Below are 16741 nucleotides of genomic sequence, written 5' to 3' on the forward strand. Positions count from 1 at the left end.
GCATTCTAATAAGTATGCAGTGATATCTCGTTATTGTATTAATTTGCATTTCCCTGATGATACATGACATGGAACATCTTTTTATATACTTATTTGCCATTTGTATATTTTATTTGGCGATGTCAGCTAAGATCTTTGGCCCTTTTTTTAATTGGGTTGTTTGTTTTCTTACTGTTGCGTTCTAAGAGTTCTTTATAATTTTGGATAACAGTTCTTTATCAGATGTGTCTTTTACAAATATTTTCTCCAAGTCTGTGGTTTGTCTTCTCGGTCTCTCGATTTTCTTCATGTTTTTATCATATAGAAAAAAAAATTATGTGAAATCGTAATTTTTTCAAAATAAATTTTGTAAAATTGAATAACATAATAGATCCGTTTGTAATAAAAGGTGAAGTAGGAAACGAGGCATAACGTCTAAGCGTTTCATTGCTGTAACTCGAAGTCTCAAATACAGCAAAGTCAAAAAACTAAAGATTTTATTTCATTTTAGTTATGAGAAAAATGATCATGATTTTTCTTAACGCCTTGAGAAACAGTCTCCCTAATGTCTTAGACAAGGCCAGTGCCAGGCTGTGTAATGCGTACGGCCTTGGAAGGGGCACTTGAGTAAAGTGTTCTGCGTGAAGGAGCGGCACTGAAGGGAAAAAAACTCGTGGGAAAAAGATAAAGAACAACCTGTACTTTTGCCCTGCCTACGTGAGAAATGCTGTAACAGAGTGGCTAAAGTTACCCAGTCCCAGCTCTGCCTCAAGAATGTGTGACCCTGAGCAAGTTACTTTAACTCTCTGTGCTTTGATTTCCTCATCTAAATGAGGAAATAATAAAATGAGGTTGTAAGGATAAAGTTAGTAGATAAAGCACTTACAGGAGTTCCTGGCACACGGTAAACACTCAGTAAATATCAGCTATTATTTTTATAGTGTCGTTTGTGAGGCTCTAATGGAACATCTGTAATCTCTGAATGCTATACAAGTTCATATTATGTCGATAATAAAGAAGTGAACAATATCTTCTTTAAATCATATTATTTGGTACTTAACAAGGATTTAGAGGGTTCTTCTGACATACTTGCTTGAATGTAAACTCAGCTGTAGAAAATAAACACTGCTATTTGAAATTCATGTAACAGTATTTTAAAAAATATTTTAAAACATTTAACACTTAAATTAGTAAAGACTTGTATTGACTCATTATTTTGGAATCTTGGAGTCCTAAATGCTCTCCAAATGTGCCATATTCAAGCAAAGAATCATATTAGAATGATAACAAGAGTCCAGGGTTCAAATTCCAGCTTTGCTATGAACAAGCTGACTGTCTTCAGGCAAATTATTCAGCCTCTCAAAGCCTCAGTCTCCTTGCACATAAAATTACCAGGCAGAAACGGATAACCCCTACAGTCCTATCCGATTATAAATTCCATGAGTTGTGGATTAGGATAAGCATCACTGTCTTTGTTATTCCATGGATAGATTTTATAGCTTGCCTTAAGTCACACATCTGACATTTTAAATAACACAACGCAAAACAAATACCATTCTCCTCACTCCCAAACTGGAACTTTCACTTTGGTGAATGTCAAATTTTTCAAATCGGAATACCATAGAATTCTTCTCTTATATAAAAATATTGAACATAAAGACAATTAAAGAAAAACAAACTTCACAATTCTTAACAAGCTGACACCATATGAAAATACTTTTTCGGTTTTAATTTCTCTACTAGCTCGTTGGAAGCAAAGGTTTAAAACATTTCCAAAGGCAGACGAAGCTAACTCATTGTATCATATAGCCCGAAATCAACAAACTAGTCCTGCTACTGCCCTCCATGGGTCTCAAGATTGCCCAATTTTAAGAAACTGCAAAGACCAGCGGTACCCGATACCATCTGTCCCTGCCTAATGTACTAACACCGCCCGTGAACGCAAAATTAGCCACTCGGTGTAATTCATCGTCACGGCAGGAGGGCTAGCAGGCTGGCAGATGAGAGAAATAAACACAAAGCATTTTAAAGTCTATCTTTTTCTTACTGGTTATACTAATATCAGACTTCACGTAGACTTTAAGACAAGGAGTGTTACCAAGGATAAAGAGGGAGACTCCGAACGATGAAATGAACCATTCCTTAAGAATACGTGGCAATCCTAAATAGTGTACCTATTAACAGAGCTTCAAAATACATGAAGCTAAAACTGAGAGGATTGAGGGGAAAAAGACAAATCTACGGACAGTGAGTGTACACATTCAGTCATTGTGCTGACACATCAAATAGTGAAAATCAATAAGGATACTGAAGATTTGACCAATACTATCAACCAACCTGACCTACTTGATATTTACAAAATACTTTATTTCAAATGCACATGGAACAAATATGTTCGGAAGGACCACATGATACAGCTTAAATCAAGTTTCAAAACTCTCAAAGAAGTTAATCATAGACAGTATTTCTCTGACTACGACAGAAGTAAATTAGGACTCAGTTGCCAATAGATAATATGGAAAAACTCCAGAATCTGGAAACTAACGAATCTACTTCTAAATAATCCATAAAGCAAAGAAACAATTTCAATGTAAATTAGAAAACATCTCAAGAAAAATGCCAATGAAGTAGAAAGTTCTGGTATGTAGCTAAAATTGTGCTTAGAGGCTAATTTTTAGCTTTCAATGATTATATTAGAAGAGAATAAACATTTAAAAATAATGATCTATGCTTCTTGATAAAGCTGGGAAACATAAGTGAATTAAACTCAATTAATTAGAAGAAAGAAAAATAAAAGAATAGAAAACAATGAAATGATAAACAGGCAACAGATAAAATAAAAAAGCCAAAAGCTAGGTCTTTGAAAAGATTTTTAAAAAGTGATAAACTCTGTCAAGACTGATCATATTGGGAATAGAATAAAGACATCACAACAGACCCTACAGACCTTATGAGAACAATAAGGGAACACCATGAAAATCTGTATGCCAATAAATTTAAATGAAATCGGAAAAGTCAATTAAAAACAAAAATTATGAAAACTGACACAAGAATAAAAAATATCTGAAAAGCCCTTTATGACAACATTTAAACTTTTCCATAAAGAAAGCTCAAGGCTTAGATGTTCTCACTGGTGATTTCTATAAAATGTTTAAGGAAAAACTAATACCAACTTGACAGAAACTCAGAAAATAAAGGAAGGGGAAACTTCCCAATGTGTTTTATGGGGACTAGATAAACCTGATACTAAAACCTGACAAGGGCATTACAGGAAAAGTGCCTCCAAATAACTCAATTGAATATAAATGCAAAAATTCTTTTAAAAATTAGTAAATCAAGTCTTATAATACAGAGAATACTATGCATTGCGACCAATAAGATTTTTTCCTGGAAATGCAAAACTAATTGTTCAGTGTAGTTCACTGTAATCGCATCTCATTAAAAAGCGTACAAATATGACAAAATTTAAATCCATTAATTTGGAAAGCTATGAAGAGAAAGGAAACATCTTAAATCTGATCGCGTACATAAAAGTAAACTACTGTACTGTTTTCTTTCCTCTGTTCTTTCCAATACTTCTGACATCAAATGTACGGGGTTTTTTTTTTCCCTACACCAGTCAATTCTCCCACACCAACTGGGTGACCTACAATTCAATTCTGATACTATCTACCTAGAGTTAATGTTCCAACCCACAAGTTGAGGGCTCAACCTCATAGACTGCACCCACTTCAGATGCCAAATGCAACTTCAGGCCTCCTGTACTTCTAACTGACCAGCTATAAATTAGGGATTCTCACAAGCCCCTCCTCAGAATAAATAATTTTCTAGAATGGCTCACAGGATTCTGGAAAACACAACATTAATAAAGGAAATGATAAAGGATACAGATGAACAGCCAGATAAAGAGGTACATAGGGCAAGGTCTGAAAGCATCTTCACCCTTGAAGCTTCTGTCCCTGGGGAGCTGGGATGCACAACCCTCCCATTACATGTGTGTGCTCGCCCACCCAGAAGTTCTCCAATCACTGCACTTCAGAGATTTTTGTGAAGGTGTCATCATATAGGCATAAAGGATTATTAGTTCAATCTCTAATGAGGCTTTAAAGTTCCAAGTTTCTCATCATGCCTGGTCTTTCCAGTAACCAGTCCCCATCCTGAAGCAATGTGGATGATGATCCAGACGATAGAGCATACCAAGAGTCACCTCATTAGAACAAAATATGCTCCTGTCACGCAGGAGACTCCAAGGGATTTAGGAGCTCTGTGTTAGGAACTGGGGGTCAAAGACAAATATTAAAACAAAAGATGTTCCTAGCATACCTATTGCTCAGGAGATTACAAGGATTTTAAGAGCTCTGTGGGAGGAATTGGTGGCAAATAAAATAATAATATGTATCTTATTATTTTGCAGGGCACCTATAAAAATACAGCTAACATTATACTTAGTGGCGAAAGACTAACATATTTCTCCTGAGATCAAAAATAATTTTTTTCTAAAAATGGGTTTTCTTTTTAACTTTGAACTGGAACTTTTAGCCAGTGCAATAAGACAAAGCAAAATAAAAGGCATAAATATAAGAAAAGTTTTCACTATTTTATTTACAGATGATGTGATTTTGTACATGGAAAATCCTAAGAAATAGATTTAAAAAAAAAAAGCTAATATATCTAAGAAGTGATTTTGCATGGTTTCAGAGTATAAGGTCCATATAACAAAATCAGTTATATTTATATATGCTAGCAGCAAACAAAGGAAAAAAAATTAAATACCATTTATAATATCATAAAAAATATTTAGGAATAAGTTTACCCCCAAAAAATGTGAAAGATTTCTATACTGACAACTATAAAATATTGCTGACTCACTTAAAGGCCTAAATAAATGGAGAGATGTATAATATTCACGGGTTGGAAGACTCAAACTTTTGTTAATATGGCAACTTTCCCCCAAATCCATTTATGAATTTAAGGTAATCACATGCAAAGCCCCACAAAATTTTTTTTTAATCAAAATTAACAAGATAGTTCTAAAAATTTATATAAAAATGAAAAGGACCAAAAATAGTCAAAACAATCTTTAAATAGAAAAAGACAAAATTAAAGTACTTACACTACCTGCTTTCAAGGTTTACTAAAGTGCAGTAACTAGGATGGTATAATGTTAATGTTTAAATATTCAAGTGGATCAGTGAAATAGAATAGAGAGTCCAAAAACAGACCCATGCCAGGTGAAAAACTGATTGTTGACAAAGATGTCAATAAACTGAATAGGAGAAAATGTCTTTCTAATAAATGGTGCTAGGAAAAATGTGTATCCATATGAAAGAGAACATGGTCTGAACTATTTCATACCATAAAAAATATTAAACATTGATGATAAACTTAAAACTATTACGTCTCTAGAAGAAAACCTAAGTGACTATATTTATGATCTTGGGATAGGCAAAGATTCCATAGACAAGATTTTTAAAAAGTTCTAATCATAAATGAAAGATATTCATGAGGACTTCATCAAAATTAAACACTTTTTCTCATCAAAAGCACACTAAGAAAATAAACTATACAGAAAACTGAGAAAATATTTGTGACCCATATATCTGATAAAGGACTTATATCCAGAATCTATAAAGAACCACAAATCAATAATCAAGACAAACCAATTTTTTAAATAGGCAAACTTGAAAATGCACTTAAAAAGAGAGGAAATGACACACAAATGACAAAAAAAGCACAGGAAAAAATGTTAAATATCATCAGTCATCATGTAAATTCAAATTAGTACCACAATAAGGTACTACTATACACCACTCAAAAGGCTAAGATTCAAAAAGCAAGGATACGGAACAGTTACAACTCTTGTATTACTGGTAAGAGAAAAAAACAGCAACCCACTTTAGAAACCCATTTTTGGTTCTTTATAAATTATACATATTCCTACTCTATGATCCAATAATTCCACTCCTAGGAATTTACCCAGGACATATGAAAACATGTTTACACGAAGACTTTCATAAGAATGTTTATAGCAGCTTTATTCATAATAGCTCCAAACTAGAAACTAAAATGCCCATCAACAGGAAAACACTTAAACAAATTGTGGTATAATCATAAAATGGAATGCTGCACAGAGGGGAAAAAAAAAAAAAGAATGAACTACTGATACCCATAACATGAATAAATTTCAAATATCTCAAAAACATTGTGTTTAGCAAAAGAATGGGTTACACAAGAGAGTAACCCATTTATAGAAAGTTCAAGAACAGGCTAAACTAAATTATGGTAATACAAAGCAGAACGATGGTTGGGAAGGAGGCAGGAATTGACGGCAAAGACACACGAGGAAATTTTACAAGCTGTGGAAATGTTCTGCATCTTTACTGGGACATTGGTTACATAGACGCATACGTTTGTCAAAATCCATCAAAATGTAGTTATGATCTGTGCATTTTATATATTAACAAATAAAAAGCTAGCATTTTCAAATCCCTTATTTTATGTGAAAGATAGAGCAGATATGTTTTACTTTTAAGAATTATAAAATAGCTAAATTGGCATGTGACTGATTAGTCAGAGTGCAAGATAATTTTTGCTCTGGATACTTGCTTGGGAGTACTTTTAAATAATGAGATACCTTAGTATGTTGGAAATTATTAGATCTGCAAATACACAGTTTAATACAATTTTTTAGGATATGTATGCTGCATAGAGTGACTCCAAAATTGTAAAATGTTTCAGTCATCTTGGTTTCAAAGAATTTCTCAACCATTTGACTTAATAGTCCCTGAAGTATTGATAGCTCGAGGTCATTTTCCAAGGAAATACCACTACTATTAGCCATGTCATAATCGGTGAGCTACCTAAGTGAGCTTTCTTAGCTCACAAGGGGAAAAAAAAAATATCCGTTTCAGAGAAGCAAAAGAGCTATAAGACTTAGCTTTTGCATTTACAAGGCCAATCTGGCTACATATGACATTTTCCTACATGGGCAAGTCTCTTCAGTTTTATCTTGACATATCTATTGCTATCTTTCTAAAAGCTGCTTTTGCACATGAAAAATTGCCATTTCCCGTATAGCAAAACACTTAGAATCTCTTTCACACGTACAGAAAAAAGTCATATGAATGATCTCTGGAAAATTGGTTATATTTTTATCATTACTGAGAACTGAGAAAATTAAGTTATATAAGTTTAATTGAGCTTTATGCGTTATCTTATTAACTAGCTAAGATAAATATGATCTATACATAATATATACAGTATAACTAAGATGTTTCCAATTACCTGCTTTCTCAATGACTTTCTCATTATTTAAAGTCTAATCAAACCATAACTTACATAAAAAATAGAAAACAAAAGGTCAAAAAGATATAGTCAAGTCATTGCTACTTGGGACAATGCCTTTTCCCGTTATACAAACAGACATGGATCCTACCGATGGCTTCTCACTTCAAAAATCAGGGAGCTAAGTGGCCCTGCCATTAGCCCTCCCTCTGCTGCTAAGGCCAACATCGGAGTTCATGGTCAGGACTGAGCAAAAAGGAGAAGCAAACGAACAGGAGACCCACGAACCTGCCCGGAGTGCTGGGCTTGCTTCGATCGGGCAGAAGGACCTGCAGATCCACGCACAACGGCGTGATTATTCACCCCATTCATAGCTAATACTACTGAGTGCGCGACAGAGGAAGCAATTTAACTGAGACATCACGTTAAAAAATTATTTGTTCATGTGTGGATTTGGTATTTACCTGGTCCATCTTGAACTATATCTAACTTCGTTACTAAAGAAACCGGGGGTACTTTGTAGAAATTTCACTGTTAAAACCAATGTCGTCTCTTCGACCTAAACTCTCGAACATGTCACGGAACACTTCGCGCGAAGCCTGGCACACAGCAGACTGCCAACACGCGTTCGCTGAGCGAATGGATGAATGAACAGGGTCAGTATATACTGCTGAGCAACTCACATACTTCCGGATAAAATTAAGCATTATTTACTGGTTCCATCTGAATGCGTACATTTACATACGAGAATGACAAGAGCTTGTTATCAAGCATGTGCTGCATAGCTGGTAGAATAGCGATAATACCTTGAAAATCCTAAGCAGGCACACTCGCCCTGCTGCTCCCAACTCAGTAAAATCTGAGCGTCCCACACCTTCAGACGGGGGGATAAAGGGCTAAGTTACTGTCCAGCTTTGACTTTAACAAACGACATTTGTTAGTTCTGTTTTTAGTTTTGATCACCAGGTTATTGAGAAGGAAAGGAATTTTGCAAACTCAAAAGGCTTTCCTTGAAATAGTAAGAACCAGAGCCTGAAAGATACAGCAGAAACATGAAGCCAGGAGGAACTCAAGACTATGACCTGACTCCCGACCCAGAGGAAAAAGGAGGAAAACCATTTCAGCTGGAGATGAGAGAGAAAGGAAGGAAGGAAGGAGTTAAGATCTGGGCACGGTGACCGTCCTGTAAGGGTCAAAACCCCGGATGGGGATGCAAGTGGGGATGGAAACACTGAGACAGGCCTAGAGGATCCAAGGGCAGGGGCACGCCTTCCTCATTCCTCCAAGGCTAGCCTTCAAAACTGCAAGCTCCTTAAAGAGGATTCGCGTTTCACATGCCATTTTTAAGCCGATGCAGGGTGAACGGTGCCGGAACGGTGGCGGGCGGCACCTCGCGCCGTAACATGTAGAGCCAACAGGAAGACCGAAGACAAGTGGCCGAAAGGCAGGGTGCGGGGCCGCAGCGAGAGGAGACTTTGTGCTCAGTGGCTGAGGCAGGACCCAAACTCTCAGGGGAAGATAACAGTTTGATGCCAAAAACCTAAGCAGGACCAGCCATACTTCAATGGCCACCCACTCAAGACGCCCAGGGACAACATCTGACCCCGCCACACCAGTCAGACGTGAGAGGACACAGAACACAGCTCACCCACCGTCCTGTCACCACGATGACCCCCACTTTGTCCCTGCATCCAGGTCACACTAGGGGAGAAAAAGGGAATGGGGTGATAGCCCCTGAGAGAGGACAGACAGCTTCAACAGGGAGTTTGAATTTTAAACTCACTGCATTTACATCTAAAAGATGCGATTTAAATTACCTCTTACTAGCAATTATCAGTTTTCCTTGCACAACCCACACCGCTATCACCATTATCAGAAATGAATTTGACAAGTAGATTAGATCACTTATATAAAAATAACTTTAGTTCCTTTCTTTGTATATCTGAGTTATATTAATAAGAAGAATTAGTGATGGCTGCAATAATGTGCCAGACACTATTCTAAGCTCATTAGTTATTAATTCACATATTAACCACAACTATGTTTTGCAGTAATTCCTATTCTTATTCTACAAGTGAGGAGATTCGAACACAAAATCACACACCTAATAAGTGACAGAACTTGGATACACACCAGGCAATTTGGCACCAGAACCAGGGTGAGCTCCTCTGGTAAACTGCAGATACAGTCGAGTAAATTCGACTTTGCAAGCGAGCAGGTGGTACAGCTGTGTGTTCAACTCAGGTGGGTCTAGTTACAATCGGAAACTCTTCTGACCACACTATGGCCTTTTTCCTTTTCTCCTTCTTCTGCTAACAGAATCTCTTTTCCTTTGGGTACCTGCACCTTTTCGTAAAGGGCTGTCAATCAAAGATCCTTTCTAAAATCAGCTGATTAGTGAACTCTACTCACCTCAAACAGTAATTGGTTACAGAGGCCAGCAAAGGACCCAAGCAAGATTGAAACAGACCTGGGAGGCAGAGAGAATCTCTCCTCTCGGGGATTGTGGTAGACATTAGCCATTGTTTCTGGCAACCAGCATCTGCGTCACCTTCTGTGAGGAATTTACCAGTTTGGAAGTAGAGCAGGGAGGTCAACTATTCCAGACATTCACCTTCTCAACCGCCCTTGCAGCTATGTTGCAAGCATAACAGCCAAGCCAGACACACAGATTCTGGGTCTTGATTGGAAGTTAATGACCCAAAGAAGTGGAGACCGCAGGTAATCTATTTCTAGAGAAGATGATTCACGGCAGAGAGAGGTTGTGGTTACAGCGACGGTGTCTGAGGCCCAGCATTGCTACCAACATGGCAAGCTCAGGGCTATGCCCCCGAGAGGGCTGTGACCAGTCTGTGAACCAGGTCCGCAGGAAGACTGTGGCGTGGCTTCTGACAGGGAGGCTCCAGGCCTCGCCCTCCAGCCCTCTTGGAGAGTCTGTGAGCTACCTGATAAATCTCTTTTAAGAAATCTCTTCCACTTAAGAGCCATTTAATTTTCTGGCCTTAAAACTAAGAATCTGCTTTAGTTTTGTATTGCTGGTGTAAGAAGTTACCACAAACGTTGTGGTTTAAGACAACAAAAAATTATTCTCTTATAGTCTTGGAAGTCAGAAGCCCTAAAATCAAAGTGTCAACAGGGCTGCATGCCTTCCTGGGGGCTCCAGGGAAGAATCCACTTCCGTCCTTTACCCCCTTTCGGAGGCGTCTTTCTTCCACCTTTAAAACCAGCAATGTTGCAGCTCTGTCCTTGTCACGTCTTCCTCCGACTCTCCCTTCTACCTTCCTCTTCTGCGTGTAAGAACCCTTGTGATTACATTGGGTCCCCCTGGATAATCCAGACTAACGCCCCACTTTTAAGGTCAGCTGATTAGCAATGTTAATTGCATCTGCACCCTTACTTCTTCTTTGCCACGTGACTTAACACACTCACGGACTTCAGGAGTAGGACGGGGACATCTTTGGAGGCATATTTCTGCCTATCGGAACCTAAATGATGCAGATACCTATGTCAGATATACTTACAAGCAACAGACACTTAAGGAAATAAGGGCGACCTGGAACTATCATCTGACCCAACCGTGGCTGAATATAATACAAATCCATTTGATGCTAACAGATGAAATTCTGACAGCCCATGGCAGCCAAGAGTGAGTTATCAGATCACCCCCGAAGCAAGGCTTTGGAAGAGCCACTGTCACCTAACTTCTGTATAAAAGGAATAAAGAAATGCAAAGACAGTGAAGATGGGGTGGTTGTTGTTAATGGCTTAAAAAAAAAAAAGAGAGAGAGAAGCTCAAACCTAAAATTGTTGCTAAAAACACAGACCAATAATCAAGAGATTTCTAAAATGGTCCTGTATGAATTAATCTCCTATTTCTTATCTTGTAGGCCTATAATAGACAAAAACAAATTCAAAGATGGATCTCAGATATTGTCAACTTACTATCTCAGCTAAATTTATAGTCTAGGTAGATTTCTGAGGAGAAACTAAGGGCAGAAATCATAAAAGACTAGAATCCCGAGATTTGAAATAAGGACATATGAGAAGATCCAGGTGACTGACTACACAGAGCTCCACTACTGAATATCCATTGCCAGTGGGAAAAGCATCAAATTCTCCTTTTAATAAAACATCCCTGTCTTGCTGAAATGTCTCAAACTCTCACTAGGCTATTTTCTGTAACCCAGTAGAAATGACTCCACTGATTGCACTGAAAATATCAGGATTCTGAGGTCATAAAGGCTGAGTATTGGTATTTAATGATCAAATACAAGGTAGACAACTGCATGATTACATAACGGGCAGGACTGTCTGACTTTTTCAAAGATCCTTTTCGGTGGCTTATTAATTGCAGGGCCCTCAGATCCAAACAATGGGTAGCCCACTAAGGTCTTACTCGATTTATATAACTATAAAACTCTAGGTCTGGCAAATAAAGGGCTGATTTGAGCCACTGTAATACGAAGCCACTCTCCTGATCCAATTCTCTGATCTGAGGTACTTCATAGAACTGAAAAGACAGGTCCAGTCTATGTTCCAGTTTATCCCTCAAAGGTAGTTCAAGTTTATTCTGGAATAAACCCCCAATCTCATAAAAGCAGGTAGTATATAACCTCCTTCTAGTTCTTCTCATGAATGCTATGGGAAATATGGCCATTTGACAAGGTAACTATACACTGGGGAAAGGGCAATATACAATCCTTTTCTTCTTTACTGACATTGCTATTAAAAGTGTGCTAATCCCTGGAGCCCCAGCCTGTGGTGCACCATTGATAGTTAAGCATTATAATATCAGATAAGCCCACCTACTCATATGCTCAGGATGACCATAAACTTATCATGAGATTATATCTGTGGTTCTGACCCAGAATTGGGCAGAACCTGCACATTAGTTCCCTAACTGTGGAATATGATGACAGAGATGGATACGTAAAGAACTCTTTGAACTCCCACTGCTAATACAAAAACTAGTTCCACTATTAGAGACGTGAAGGATACAGGGGCAGTGATTTTTACCACCTCTCCACTTACCTTACTTTGATCAGTGTAGCGGGAAGATGGGTCTCATGGAGTAACAACAGATTAGCACACTTAATCAAGTAGCATTTCTAACTGTACCTGCTCTTCTACAGGAAGACATTTTGCTTAAGCAAACTAACACGGTCCTTAGTACCTGATATATAAATAACTACTACTGAGAAAAATGTTTTTTTTTTCTTTTCTTCAGTATGCGGGCACCAAAATCCCTATCTTCATGTTCCCTCAGTTAGGTCAAATTCTTGGATTTGTGCTCAAATCTAGTTAATGGATTCCTTAATAAACGCCATGTCATATCTCACTGATCCTCTATATGACAAATAAAGTATGTTACATGAAGTACCTTGGTAAGACAATATATATAAGAAGAAGGAAAAAATTCAAAGACAACATCAGCATCTACAACTTTAGTGACATTTCTGGGGGTCTACTGATTTGGGACAAGTTGAGATGGCACTCACAAGGTACAGATGAGGTTGCTAACTTTGCCCCCTCACCACCACTAAAAAATAAGCCAAGGATTTTATGGCCCTCTTTTGGATTTGGAAGGCAACATTCCCGTAAATGCGCTTCTCTGACCCATTTACTGGATGACCCAAAAAGCTGCTTGCTTCGAGCAGGCCACAAATCAATTGAAGGCTTTCTATCTGCAGTGAACCAAGCTCTGCTACTTGGCCTTTGTGATCCATCACATCCAAGAGTGCTTAAAATATCAAATAAGGCAAACAACGATGCTAAATAGAGCCAACAGCAAGTCCCAACACAAGAGTCTAGTGGCAGCCCCCAGCGTTTTGGATGACGGCCATGCCCTTTCTTCAGTAAGTCAATATTCCCCTATGGAAAACACCCTGCTGCTGGACTCAGACAGAGACTGACTGGCAGATCACAGGACGAGAGCTGACCACTGAGAGTGTCATCCCCCTGCCTCAGCGTGAACGGGGTACACCGTGAAGCATGTCGTTATCAAGCAGAAGTGTTTTTACACGGGCTTTGAAGCATGAAGAAGACATTCAGAAAGTGTAAGTTCCACGAGCCAGAGGGTCCATCCCTTCAGTACATTTACTTCTGACCTAACGCCAGCCCTCCTCAGCCCACACTTGGGACTGCAGGAGAGTGGCACGGGAATAACCGACTACAAGGAAAAAAATCTCGAACCAGGTTTAGAGAAGCCTCTGCATGATATTCTGGCTCGAGCTGAAAGGTTTGCTGCACACCCCATTGAGGGGTGTCCCGAGGGACAATAAAGAAGGGCAACCTCTCTGTGTGCAGAAACTTGAGATCTGTTTGTCCAGATAGCCTGAGGTTAGATAGCTTGGGGTTAGATCCATACGGAATCACTGGAATGTGCTAATGGCTTGGTCAGATGTACAGATATTTGGAAGGAATGATACCGGAGGACTGGATGGATGTACCATCTGGACCACAGGAATCTGAACATGCCTTGCTCATCATTGTACTCAAAGATTCTGAGGAATGATGGAATCTGGCACATAGCAGAACTCAATAAATGTGTATTAACTGAATAAATTAATATTAAGATGGTTTCTCTTTATTTCTTAGTATAAAAAATGCCAAATGAACACATTTGTCATTAATTTTTACTAGTATCCTGTGGTAAGAATTATTTCTTCAGGACACATTTCTCCAAGTATAAATACGGGCTCGATGAGAAGACAGATTTTAAGGCATTAATATTTATTTCCAAATTGACCAAACGGAACCAATTTACAGCCCTACTGGCCAATAAGCTTCCCATGAATGCTTACTTCTCTAAACCCTCGACAAATTTAGATACTTTATTTTGGAAAAAAAGTTGCATTTGCATAGGTTTAAAAGATTATCTAATTTTAGTAGTTACTTTAAATTTATTTCATTACCATTTAGGTTGATCATTTTCATGTTTCTGCTTTCATTTGTAATCCTTGAGCAATTGCCTATTATTCAAAAGTTCTGTGATTTGTTTATTAATCAAATAGATTGTGGGAACTTTTAATCATTATAACATTCATTCCATACTTGTTCGGTACAACATCCAAAATTTAGAGGGATTTTTGTTTTTAACCATAGTTTTTCTACCATCGTGTTTAAATCAGCTCAAAATCAGAGAGTTCATTCGCTACTCCAAACAACAGACACTATGTTCAAAGGATCCAGCAGTCTGGTAGAATCGAACAGCAAAAAGACAAAGAAAAGATCAGCAACCGAAAGCACTTTTCACGGGTCAAAAATATAAGCTCATTAATGTTTTACTGAGCAGATGGCACTAGTGAGTAACCAAAGACGCATGTTTGTTATCACTGTGCCCCCATTATTTCTTTGATAGAAATGGCTCAGGAGATGGGAGGCGCCTCCCCAGACAGTGGGACTCAATACCTAACGTGGCACCTAGTCTCTCTTCCTACAAAACACGCAGTGGGGTCAATAAAAGAAGATGCACACTATTAAAGAGGAAAAGGAGCATCTTGTGAAAAGGATAATTTACCTCATCCTTATTTGTAACTGCGAAAACACTGGAAATTTCTGTTATAGTATAGGGTTAACTGAATTATAGGGCTGCATCTAACTAAAGAAATATGCTGCTGTTAAAAATGTTTCCGAAAAACTGTTAGCAACATGAGAAAATGCCCACGATAGAATGTTAACAATTTTTAAAGATAGGCAACTGTACATGCACTAAAATTACAATTATGTAAAATATGTATGGTTATAAATATATGCATAAATAAAGGACTAGTAGGAAACACTAAAATATTTATCTGTGTAGTGAGAAAATGAATGGTTGATTTCTTCTTCTTTTTTTCTCTTATAATAACAATGTATTACTTTTCTAGCCAGATAAAAACTTTATTTGAAACACAGAGACGCATTACAAACTGGTAAGAGCAGTCAGCCCTATGAAGGGCAGTGAGACCAGGGTAAGTAAGTGAGGACTGGCTTTGTCTGTCTGTCTGTCGGGATTCTTTAAAACAAGAATATACTCTTCTATTATATATATATATAATGAAAATAATGTATTTTTAACAAGAGAGAAATGATGAAATATATTTTGGATATTTTATTTAGTTAGTATCTCCAGATTTTATATTCACTGTATGTCTCTGTTCCAAAATTGCAATTTAATATTGGAAAAAGCAGTCCGTCACCTTACTATAAGGAAAAAAAGCCTTGATTTCTGGCCCAGGTCTACCACTTCCTAGCTGTGCAACCTTGGGCCAGTCACTTAACCTCCCTGTGTCCCTAAATCGCCATATGTAAAACATTAAATTGATACTGCCCTTGCCCATCAGCATGATATAATTTATAAGAAAGTATTTGTGAGCCACAAAATGCCCCTCCAATGCCAAGTGTCACTGGGCAGTACGCAAAAGTACACTGCCACGAAAAAGGACATTTTTCAAGAGTTTTTCAACTTTGCCTTCTGAACATGGGGAATTTAGAAAGCAAGGGGGTGGGAGAATTTAATGAAGCAGAATGAGGAAAGCATAGAATTGGGAAGTAATAAATTCCCCCACAAAAGAAAAAGGAAAATAAACTAATTCCTCCCCCCGCCCCTCGCCTCTCTCTCTCTCTCTCTCTCTCTCTCACGCACACACACACAGATGAAGAAACCGAAGTTCAGATAAGTGACTCGCTTTTGGGACATTCACATGGAACCGAAATAAAACCCCAGACTTTCGATGTCTCACACAGCGAAAGCACCAAACTGACATTAACGTCCTCCAGTGAGTTTTATGAAAAGGTCACAGGGGACACGCAGCTCTCTGCACAACACCCCGGGGCAGACATCGGCATGCTTTAGGAATGACCAGGCTCACACTCAGAACCACCCAAGGACTCTGACCTCTCCTCACATCGAACCCCACGTCTACCCGCAGACACGCGTGCTTGTGACCGTACGTGAACCGCCCGAGTTACGAGCAAAGACCGGCGCCCCTCCGGTTTGTGTCCCACCTCTTTTCCTTCTTGACAGCGCGTCACCAATCTCATTTCTCACTGTCATATTTTCAATTCTTTCTTTTCTACTCGATCATTGTCCAACTTGGGGGAAAAATGCTCTCGACTCCACTTTCCCTCCCGGCTATGACTTCGTTTCTCTTCTCCCTGTCAGAGAAAATCTTAAAGGAGTTATCTAGGTTTGCTGTCTCCGATTTCTCTCCTCCCATCCTCTCTTGAACCCTTCCTTTCAAGCTCTTGCCCGCCCCCGACGCCCCGCTCCTCAGTGACCAAGTCTAAGTCCTCATCTGACTTGATCTATCAGTATACGATGCAGGAGATCATTCCCTTCCCATTGATAAGTTTTCCTTTGCTTTATCCCAAGACACACCTGTTTGGTTTTCTTCCTACCACTCGGGCCGATCCTTCTCAGTATCCTTTGCCACCTCCTTTTCTTTTACCTTCTCTCTTAGCCAGAATGCACAGGGCCTAGTCCTTGGCTCTCTCC

General features: G+C 38.5%; 1 protein-coding gene across 1 annotated transcript in view; it reads right to left on the reverse strand.

Annotated features, from left to right (window-relative positions):
- HMCN1 (hemicentin 1) overlaps positions 1–16400 on the reverse strand; it is a 482162-nt gene extending 465762 nt beyond the window's left edge. Inside the window, exon 1 of the mRNA XM_036234517.1 lies at positions 16252–16400. The gene's annotated coding sequence lies outside the window, so the exon portion shown is untranslated. The remainder of the gene's footprint in view (positions 1–16251) is intronic.
- Between the last annotated feature and the right edge of the window lie 341 nt (positions 16401–16741).

Source organism: Rousettus aegyptiacus, unplaced genomic scaffold, assembly GCF_014176215.1.
Source record: "Rousettus aegyptiacus isolate mRouAeg1 unplaced genomic scaffold, mRouAeg1.p scaffold_m13_p_17, whole genome shotgun sequence".
Lineage (NCBI taxonomy): Eukaryota > Metazoa > Chordata > Mammalia > Chiroptera > Pteropodidae > Rousettus > Rousettus aegyptiacus.